An 8955-nucleotide genomic window follows, 5' to 3' on the forward strand; every position below is an offset into this window, starting at 1 on the left:
AGACAATGAATTTCTCTTGGATGAAACAAGCCACTTTGTAGAATTTCGTTATGGTAGCCCTAGGAAACTAATACATCACACATGCGGTAAGAGTCTTGAGTTTGTCCCAGAAAGGATTTAAAACAGTCAAATTGGTAATATCGGTGATGAACAAGAAATATATGCATACATATAAAATTTGAAGGAATGGCTTGAAAATCTATGCATTCTAAGTCCTTATCATACAGCCCTTTCTGAGGAAAATATTACCAACTGTTTCCTTCTACACAAAGTGCCAAGAAACTGTGTTCTTGCAGGGGGAGGAAATTCCATCACTTGGAAATATGCTTAAAGAGAAGGAAGTATAGTTGAAATTATAGAACTCTGGTTGCCTTCACTGTATTTTCTCCCCACTTCGCCTAAGTATTAGACCTTATATTTACAGAGAAATCAGAAGTCCCAGAATTTAAAAATTATATTTCCCAGCAACCTTTGAAAATTAAGGCAGATGGTCTATAAGATACTAGTTATGTAATTAATTGAGACATGCAGGAAATGAGATGATTTAACTGAAAGCCAAACTCCCTTTTGCTCTTCGCCCTTGATGCTTTTCTAGATCTCAGATAAATTGTCCAAAGCTTCAAAAGCCACCCTGTGACCATGATCATATCATAAGAATGGAAGTCAATGATATCTGAGGTGTGAGTTCTTCTGCTCTGGTCTGTTTTTCAAGATGGCTTAGGCTATTTGGGGCCCTTAGCAATTTCATACTATTTGAAGATTGATTTTTCCATTTCTGTAAAGAAGGCTGTTGGAATTATGAGGGAGATTTCCTTGAATTTAAAAATTTCTTTGGGTAATATTGATATCTTGACAATATTGAGTCTTCCAATCCATGAACATTAAATGTCCTTCCATTTATTTAGGTCATCTTTAATTTCTTTTAGTACTGTTCATCAGCTTTCTGTGTATGAGTCTTTCACTTCCTTGGCTAAAATTATTCCTAGGAATTTTATTCCTTTAGATGCTGTCTTGCTCATCTAGTGCTGCTATAACAGAAATACAAGTGGATGACTTTAACAAAAAGAATTTTCTTATCTCACAGTCCAATAGGCTAGAAGTTCAAATTTAGGGCACCGGCTCCAAGGGAAGGCTTTCTCTCTCTGTCAGCTCTGGAGGAAGGTCCTTGTGATGCATCAGTGTTCCCTTTGTCTGGGAGCATCTTAGTGCAGGAATTCTGGGTCCAAAGGATGTGCTCTGCTCCTGGCACTGCTTTCTTGGCAGTATGATGTCCGTCTGTCTCTCTTCTTGCCTCACATTTATATCTCAGAAAAGATTGGTTTAAGATACTACGTCATCTTATAGATCTCATCAATATAACTGCCATTAATCCATCTTATTACATCATAATGATAAGATTTATAACACACAGGGAAATCACATAAAATGGACAATCACACAATACTGAGACTCATGGCCCACCTAAGTTGACAATATTTTTGTGGGTAACAATTCAATCCATGACAGATGCTACTGTAAAGGGGATTTTTTTTTCTTAATTTCATTCTTCAGTACTGATATAAAACACAAGAATTTTGCCCTGAGATAATCTTTAAATCTTAAACCAAAAATATTCCCTGAAGTCTTCTTTGAACCAAAAAAGAGATTATTTTAATCAGTAAATTACCTCTGCTTTGAGTGTTGTACTCTTTTAAAGAATTATCTATGTGATACCTAATTTATAACCAGCAACTCAAACCATTGGATGGGAAACTTAGGCAGCAGTCAGTTTAACGTAATTGTTGTGGAATAATGTGGACAACCATAACTATGGAGAATGTTTGCACACTTTCATTCAAATGTACGTGGAGAAAGTGTTGAACTAGTGTATCTTGGCTCTGTATACTTTCACCAAAAAATTCTTTTTTTAATGAAATAACATTAAATAACAAGAGCTAATAATTGCTGAGCACAAGAAATCAGAGTCCATAAGATTTTGGGGCCAACTTCAGTCAACCTATCCTATATTTCTCTTATAAGACAAAAAAATCAAAGCTCTGCCTTGTTAATGTCACAGTTTTTTTAAATCTTTGTTACTACAGTCCAAAACCATCTTAATTACATTTTAGAATGTCTCCTGAAGGATTCTACAGCATATTCCAGTTCTCCCTAATGTTCCTCAGTTTTGACAGCAATGAAATTTGTTATATACATTGTAACAATTCTTGGATAATTCCCTGTCTAATAAATCCTAATGGCTAATGGCGAAACATTACATAAGTGGATCTAGTTACCACCAAAAACACCTAGCTTAAATTTTTTAAACATTTCATACAATTGCATTAGCCAATGCTCATAAGAGTGTGATAAAATTAACAATGTCCTATATTTCTTTCTGAAGAACATTATAGAAATAAATATTTTTAGATTGGATTATAATTATACATACAAATTTCATTTTGGAATTAATAGGAAATATATTCACTACAACTTATACTGAAATAAAATATGTTTATAATCATCTCTTAACATTAAATCCAATTATAAAACTTAGAAACACAAATATCTGTAATTACACTAACAGGAGAAATTACACTCTGCAGAATAAAATGCTGGGTAATTACCATCTGAATCTAAAGTTTATATTAAGCCATAAGACAAATATAGGACGGTGGTACGAGAAGGAAAAGAAAATCTGTGCCTATTCTACTTGTCTCAAAGTGCACATGGAACAGTCACCAAAATAGACAATATCCTAAAACACAAATAAGATGCAATACATTTCAAAGGACTTGTATCATACAGAAATATGTCTGATAATGATAACATTGAACTAGAAAAATTGACAGAAAAAGAACTAAACACTCCTCAATTATTTACAAATTAAACAAAATGGTTCTAAATAAGCTTTGGTCAAGAAGAAATCACAATGGAAATAAGAAATATTTTGAACCATAAGATAATAAAAACAAAACAGTAAAATTAATTGGATGCAGATAAGATAGTACTTAGAAGAAATGTATAACTTTAAAACGAAGTATTAGAAAATAAGAAAGATTAAAGGAAATGAACTGGCTTCCATCTCAAAAAATCAGAAAGGAAAAAGCAAAATAAACCCAGAGAATATTGTACAATGAAAACAGTAAATATAAAACAGAAATCATGGACTCAGAAATTAATTCAAAAATAAAATATATAAATCTAAGAGTTCTTTGATGAGAGTAATAAGCCAGATAAACCCTTAGCAAAATGAATTCAAAAAACTACATGAGAAAAAACAAACTATCAGAATTGGTAGTGAAAAAAGGGTCATCTAGGCAGATTTTGTAGATTCTAAAAGGATATTATAAACAAATTTATGCCAATAATTTTGCCACCTGAGAAGAAGTGGCCTGTCATGAATTGAACTGTGTCTCCCAAAAAGTTGTGTCAGCTTGGCTAGGCCATGATTCCCAGTACTGTGTGATTGTCCACCATTTTGTCATCTGATGTGATTTTCCTATGTGTTGTAAATCCTATCTCTATGATGTTAATGAGGAGGGATTAGTAGCAGTTATGTTAATAAGGCAGGACTCAGTCTATAAGGTTAGGTTGTGTCTTAAGTCAATTTGTTTTGAAATATAACAGAGAGAAGCAAACAGAGAGGCATGGGGATATAATACCAACAAGAAAGAAGCACCAAGAGCATAGCACATCCTTTGGACCATGGATCCATGTGCTCAGAAGCTCCTCAACCAGGGAAGTTGTCAACAAGGACCTTCCCCCAGAGCCGACAGAGAGAAAAAGTGTTCCCCTGGATCTGGCACCCTAAATTTGGACTTCTACTCTACTGTGAGAAAATTAATTTATTTTTGTTAAAGTCATCCACTTGTGATATTTTTGTTGTAGCAGCAGCAGATAACTAAGACTTGGACCAAATCTTTTGAAAAACACAACTTTCTTAACACACACGCACAAAATTAAATATTTGCATAACATCATACCAGTTAAATGAATTGATTCTTTAAATAGGATATTCCCCCTAAAAAATAAAATCCATTCACATGTACCTTTATCAATGAATTCCATTTAGCATTTAGGGAAGAAATATTACTAATCTTACACAAATACTTGAGGTACAGGACGAAATTAAAACACTTTGAAACTCATTTTATACATCCAGTGTAACCCTTGGGGGGGGAAAAAAAACCTTGAGCACAGGTGAAACAAAAGTATTACAAGATTTTTAAAAAACGCATCACATAAAGGCAAAATTTCTTAACTATTATTTAGTAATTCAAATACAGCTAAGTATTTAAAAAAACTAATATGAAAAAGTAGAAATTATTATAGGAATAAAAGTTTAAAATTTGGTACAAATTGATGTAAATCAACTGACTACAGGAAGCATCATAACCTTCTGCTTGACACTCTTTTGAAAAGTAGTGTCTATTTTAGTTACCTTGCCATCGTTTTTATGTTGGGTGTGTGGAAAAGACAAAATGTCTCCAGCTCTCATATCTTTAAGTACAGAGAAGCAATAGTTGAGAAGCTGTACAAAACAAACAGCACTCAAAGAGCCTCATCTACAGTACTTATGGATTTAGAAGTTGAAGTCCTGCATGTCAAGCTGATGTCACAGTGGGATAAGATGTTGGTGAAAAGGATGTGTGTACCTTGCACGTTTAGTATGTGTATTATTGTGACCAGAGGCAAAGTGGAACAAAATGTGTTTCTAAAGGTGGACACAACATCTTCCTTGCCATGTTTTTACCCATGTTACGTTACCACAACTCAAAGACATAGAGCCAATTTCTTCAAGATTTTCGATCTGGACAAGTCTACGGTTGCTCTGACCAATAAAATACAACAGAAGTAATATTGGGCCAGTTGTGGGGATAGCACTTACCTACCCTGGCAGCTTCTGCCTTCTCCCTCTGAGAAACCTAAGCTGCCATTTTAGAAGTCTAACAAGCTCACTGGAGAGAACATATCTTCAAATCTCTGCATGGAGAGGCAGTGGAGCCCAACAGATCTACCTCTGCCAGGGCACCATTCATATGAATAAAGTCACCTTGAACCCACCGTGAGTCCAGCCCTTAGCAGAATATCAGAGAATGAACTAACTCTATGTCATGTGGAGAAAAATTGCCTAGTCAAGTTCTGCCTAAATTTCTAACCTCAAAAATAAGTTATTGTACCAAAATATGTGTTTTTTTTAAGCCACTAAGTTTTAGGATAGTTGCTTATGCCTCAGTGCATGACTGGAATAGTAGTGATTCTAAAATGCGTATTAAAATGAAAAGATTCTACAACTAAAATAACCTTGAAAATAAAAGTGGTAGGATAATGCTACATGGTTTTAGGATTTACTACATAACAAATGTAACTAATACTCTGTGTTGCTGGTGAAAGATTAGGTAAATAGTTAAAATAGAACACAGATTCTAGAAATAGAACCACACATATATGCTAACATGTTTTCAACAAAGTTTCCATTCCATTCAATAGGGAAGAGAAAGAATTATAAGGAAGTGGTATTTAAACAACTGATACCCACATTAAAAAATTAATCATGTGACCCAGCCAACATGGCACCCTAGACAGAGGCACCATGCCATCTCTCTGCAGCAAAGACCTGAAAAATAAGATAAAACAGATACAAATACCAATCCTAGAAATCTAACCGTTAAATGAAAGGATAAAAAACTAGATTGAATACTGAATGGAAGACAAAATTGAAAGGAAACAGAGAAGGAGAAGACATATGGAGAGGATGTCCCCTGCCCACTAACATGGCACAACATCACCATCTTGAAGCAGAGCCAGCAAGGACCACAGACATGGAGTACAGGATGACAACTTCAAAGAGCTCCCAACAGGGGACAGAGCACCTTGTAACCAGAAAAACATGCTTGCTCAACCCTCACACTTCTGCCACATACACCAACTCCCCCACTCCCCTCTGGCCCCTGGCGACCTGCTGTGGCTAGAGTATCCAAAACTCTTAGACCCACCCCCACAGTGGATCCACACTGCCCTGCCCCTCCTGCCACTGGACAAGCTGCTGAATGGAGGAAAGTGAACCTGTCTGGCTCTCCCTCCCCTCTGGCAAGGGGCTGTGAACATTTGACACCACTGGACCAATATCAGAAGGCAGGCAGTGACCCCCCAGTCCACCTTCAGCCACCTCGCCAAGCCAGCATACAGCAATGAGGGTTCACCCTGCCTGCTGCTGCCCTGCCCATCCGGACAAGACAGTGAGACCTACCGTGCACACAAGTGAGCAAGCAGCAAAGGATGCCCAGGTTGCCCGCACTGACATATCAAAAGAAAACAAAAAGCAGGATGAAACAAGAGAATATACTATCAATAAATAACGAAAATAATACATTAATGTCTCAGAGACAGCAGACAATATCCATATAAATATATAAAAAACCAGGACAAGATGGCTCCAGCAAGTGACCAAAATAAAAAATCAGATGGCCTTCTGGTAGAAGAAAAAGCAATGGAACTACTTGATAATTCAAAAGTCTAGTATTTATGGCTCTCCAAGACATAAGGAAAGATATCAAGGAAAACACAAACAAAAACAAGGAAAAAAATATACAAAATTATGAAAAAAAAAAATCAGTGAAACACAAAAAAAGCAATAAAAGAAATAAGGAAAATAATAGAAGAAAAAAGTGAAAATAAATGAACTAATAGAAATCATACAAAAACAGCAAATAGAAGTGTAAAATATAAATAAAATTTCAGAAAAGGACAACTCAATAGCAGGTATTAGGAACATATTTGAAACAAGGAAAGGCAAAATTAAAGACAAATTCAAGGATACCACTTGGACAAAAAATCAGAGACATGAATGAAGAAAATCTAAGACTTATGTGGGACACAATCAATAGCAAAAATGTGCATGTCATCAGAGTCCTAGAACAGTAGAAGAAAGGAAAAACGTAGAGAGGATTTAAAAGATATGCTGGGAGAAAACCTCCAAAATTCCATGAAAGAAGAAAAGCTGATCATCTAAGATGCACAGTGAATTCCACATAGGATAGAACCCAAGAGAAAATCACCAAGATATCATAATCGCACTTGCTAAAATCAAAGATAAAAAAAAAAAAAAACCTCAAGACAAACGAAAAGTCATGCACAAAGGGGAAACAATAAGACTAAGCTTTGATTACTTGGTGGAAACTATCCAGGCAAACCATTGGCCTACCTGACAAAAAAAAAAAAAGAGGAGAGGAAACAATCCAATAAGATGAGATGAAGGAAAACACGACAGACCTAATCGAAAGAAGAAGGATCCTAACAAAATACTCTGAAACCCTAGTGGTGTAGTGGTTAAGTACTACGTCTGCTAACCAAAAGGTCGGCAGTTCAAATCTACCAGGCACTCCTCAGAAACTCTATGAGACAGTTCTACTCAGTCCTACAGGGTCGCTATGAGTCGGAATTGACTTGACGGCAATGTGTTTATGGGTAAAAAAATACTAAGAAAAATTGTGGTCCGACAAACATGAGAACCTAGGAGAAATGGACAAATTTCTAGAAACATTGTTGTTGTTGCTAGGTGCCGTCCAGTCGGTCCCGGCTCATAGTGACCCTACGCACAACAAAACAAAACGCCGCCTGGCCCTGAGCCATACTTACACTCGTTATGCTTGAGCTCATTGTTGCAGCCCCTGTGTCAGTCCACCTCATTGAGGGTCTTCCTCTTTTCCGCTGACCCCGTACTCTGCCAAGCATGATGTCCGTCTCCAGAGACTGATCTCTCCTGACAACATGTCCAAAGTATTTAAGAGGCAGTATCACCATCCTTGCCTCCAAGGAGCATTCTGGCTGTACTTCTTCTAACACAGATTTGTTCATTCTTTTGGCAGTCCATGGTATATTCAATATTCTTCATGAGCACCACAATTCAAAGGTGTCAATTCTTCTTTGGTCTTCCTTATTCACTGTCCAGCTTTCACATGCATATGATGCAATTGAAAATACCATGGCTTGGGTCAAGCACACCTTAGTCTTCGAGGTGACATCTTTGCTCTTCAACACTCTAAAGAGGTCCTTTGCAGCAGATTTACCCAATGCAATGTGCTGGAAGTGCTCACTCGTCTATGCCAAGAAATATGGAAGACAGCTTCCTGGCCAACTGACTGGAAAAGATCCATATTTATGCCTATTCCCAAGAAAGGTGACCCAACTGAATGTGGAAATTACAGAACGTTATCATTAATATCACATGGAAGCAACATTTTGCTGAAGATCATTCAGCAAGGAACTGCCAGAAATTCAGGCCGGTTTCAGAAGAGGACGTGGAACCAGGGATATCATTGCTGATGACAGATGGATCCTGGCTGAAAGTAGAGAATACCAGAAAGATGTTTACCTGTGTTTTATTGACTATGCAAAGGCGTTCGACTGTGTGGATCATAACAAACTATGGATAACACTGTGAAGAATGGGAATTCCAGAGCACTTAAGTGTGCTCCTGAGGAGCCTTTACATAGATCAAGAGGCAGTTGTTCGGACAGAACAAGGGGATACTGATTGGTTTAAAGTTAGGAAAGGTGTGTGCCAGGGCTGTATTCTTTCACAATACCTATTCAATCTGTATGCCAGGCAAATAATCCAAGAAGCTGGACTATATGAAGACGAACGGGGCATCAGGATTGGAGGAAGACTCATTAACAACCTGAGTTATGCATATGACACAACCTTGCTTGCTGAAAGTGAAAAGGAATTACAGTACTTACTGATGAAGATCAAAGACCACAGCCTTCAGTATGTGTTGCACCTCAACATAAACAAAACAAAAATCCTCACAAATGGACCAATGAGCAATGTCATGATAAATGGAGAAAAGATTGAAGTTGTCAAGGAATTCATTTTACTTGGATCCACAATTAACACCCATGAAAGCAGCAGTCAAGAAGTGGAAAAAAAAAACCATTGCATTCAGCAAATCTGGTGCAAAAGACCTCTTCAATG

Source organism: Loxodonta africana, chromosome 7 (assembly GCF_030014295.1).
Source record: "Loxodonta africana isolate mLoxAfr1 chromosome 7, mLoxAfr1.hap2, whole genome shotgun sequence".
NCBI lineage: Eukaryota > Metazoa > Chordata > Mammalia > Proboscidea > Elephantidae > Loxodonta > Loxodonta africana.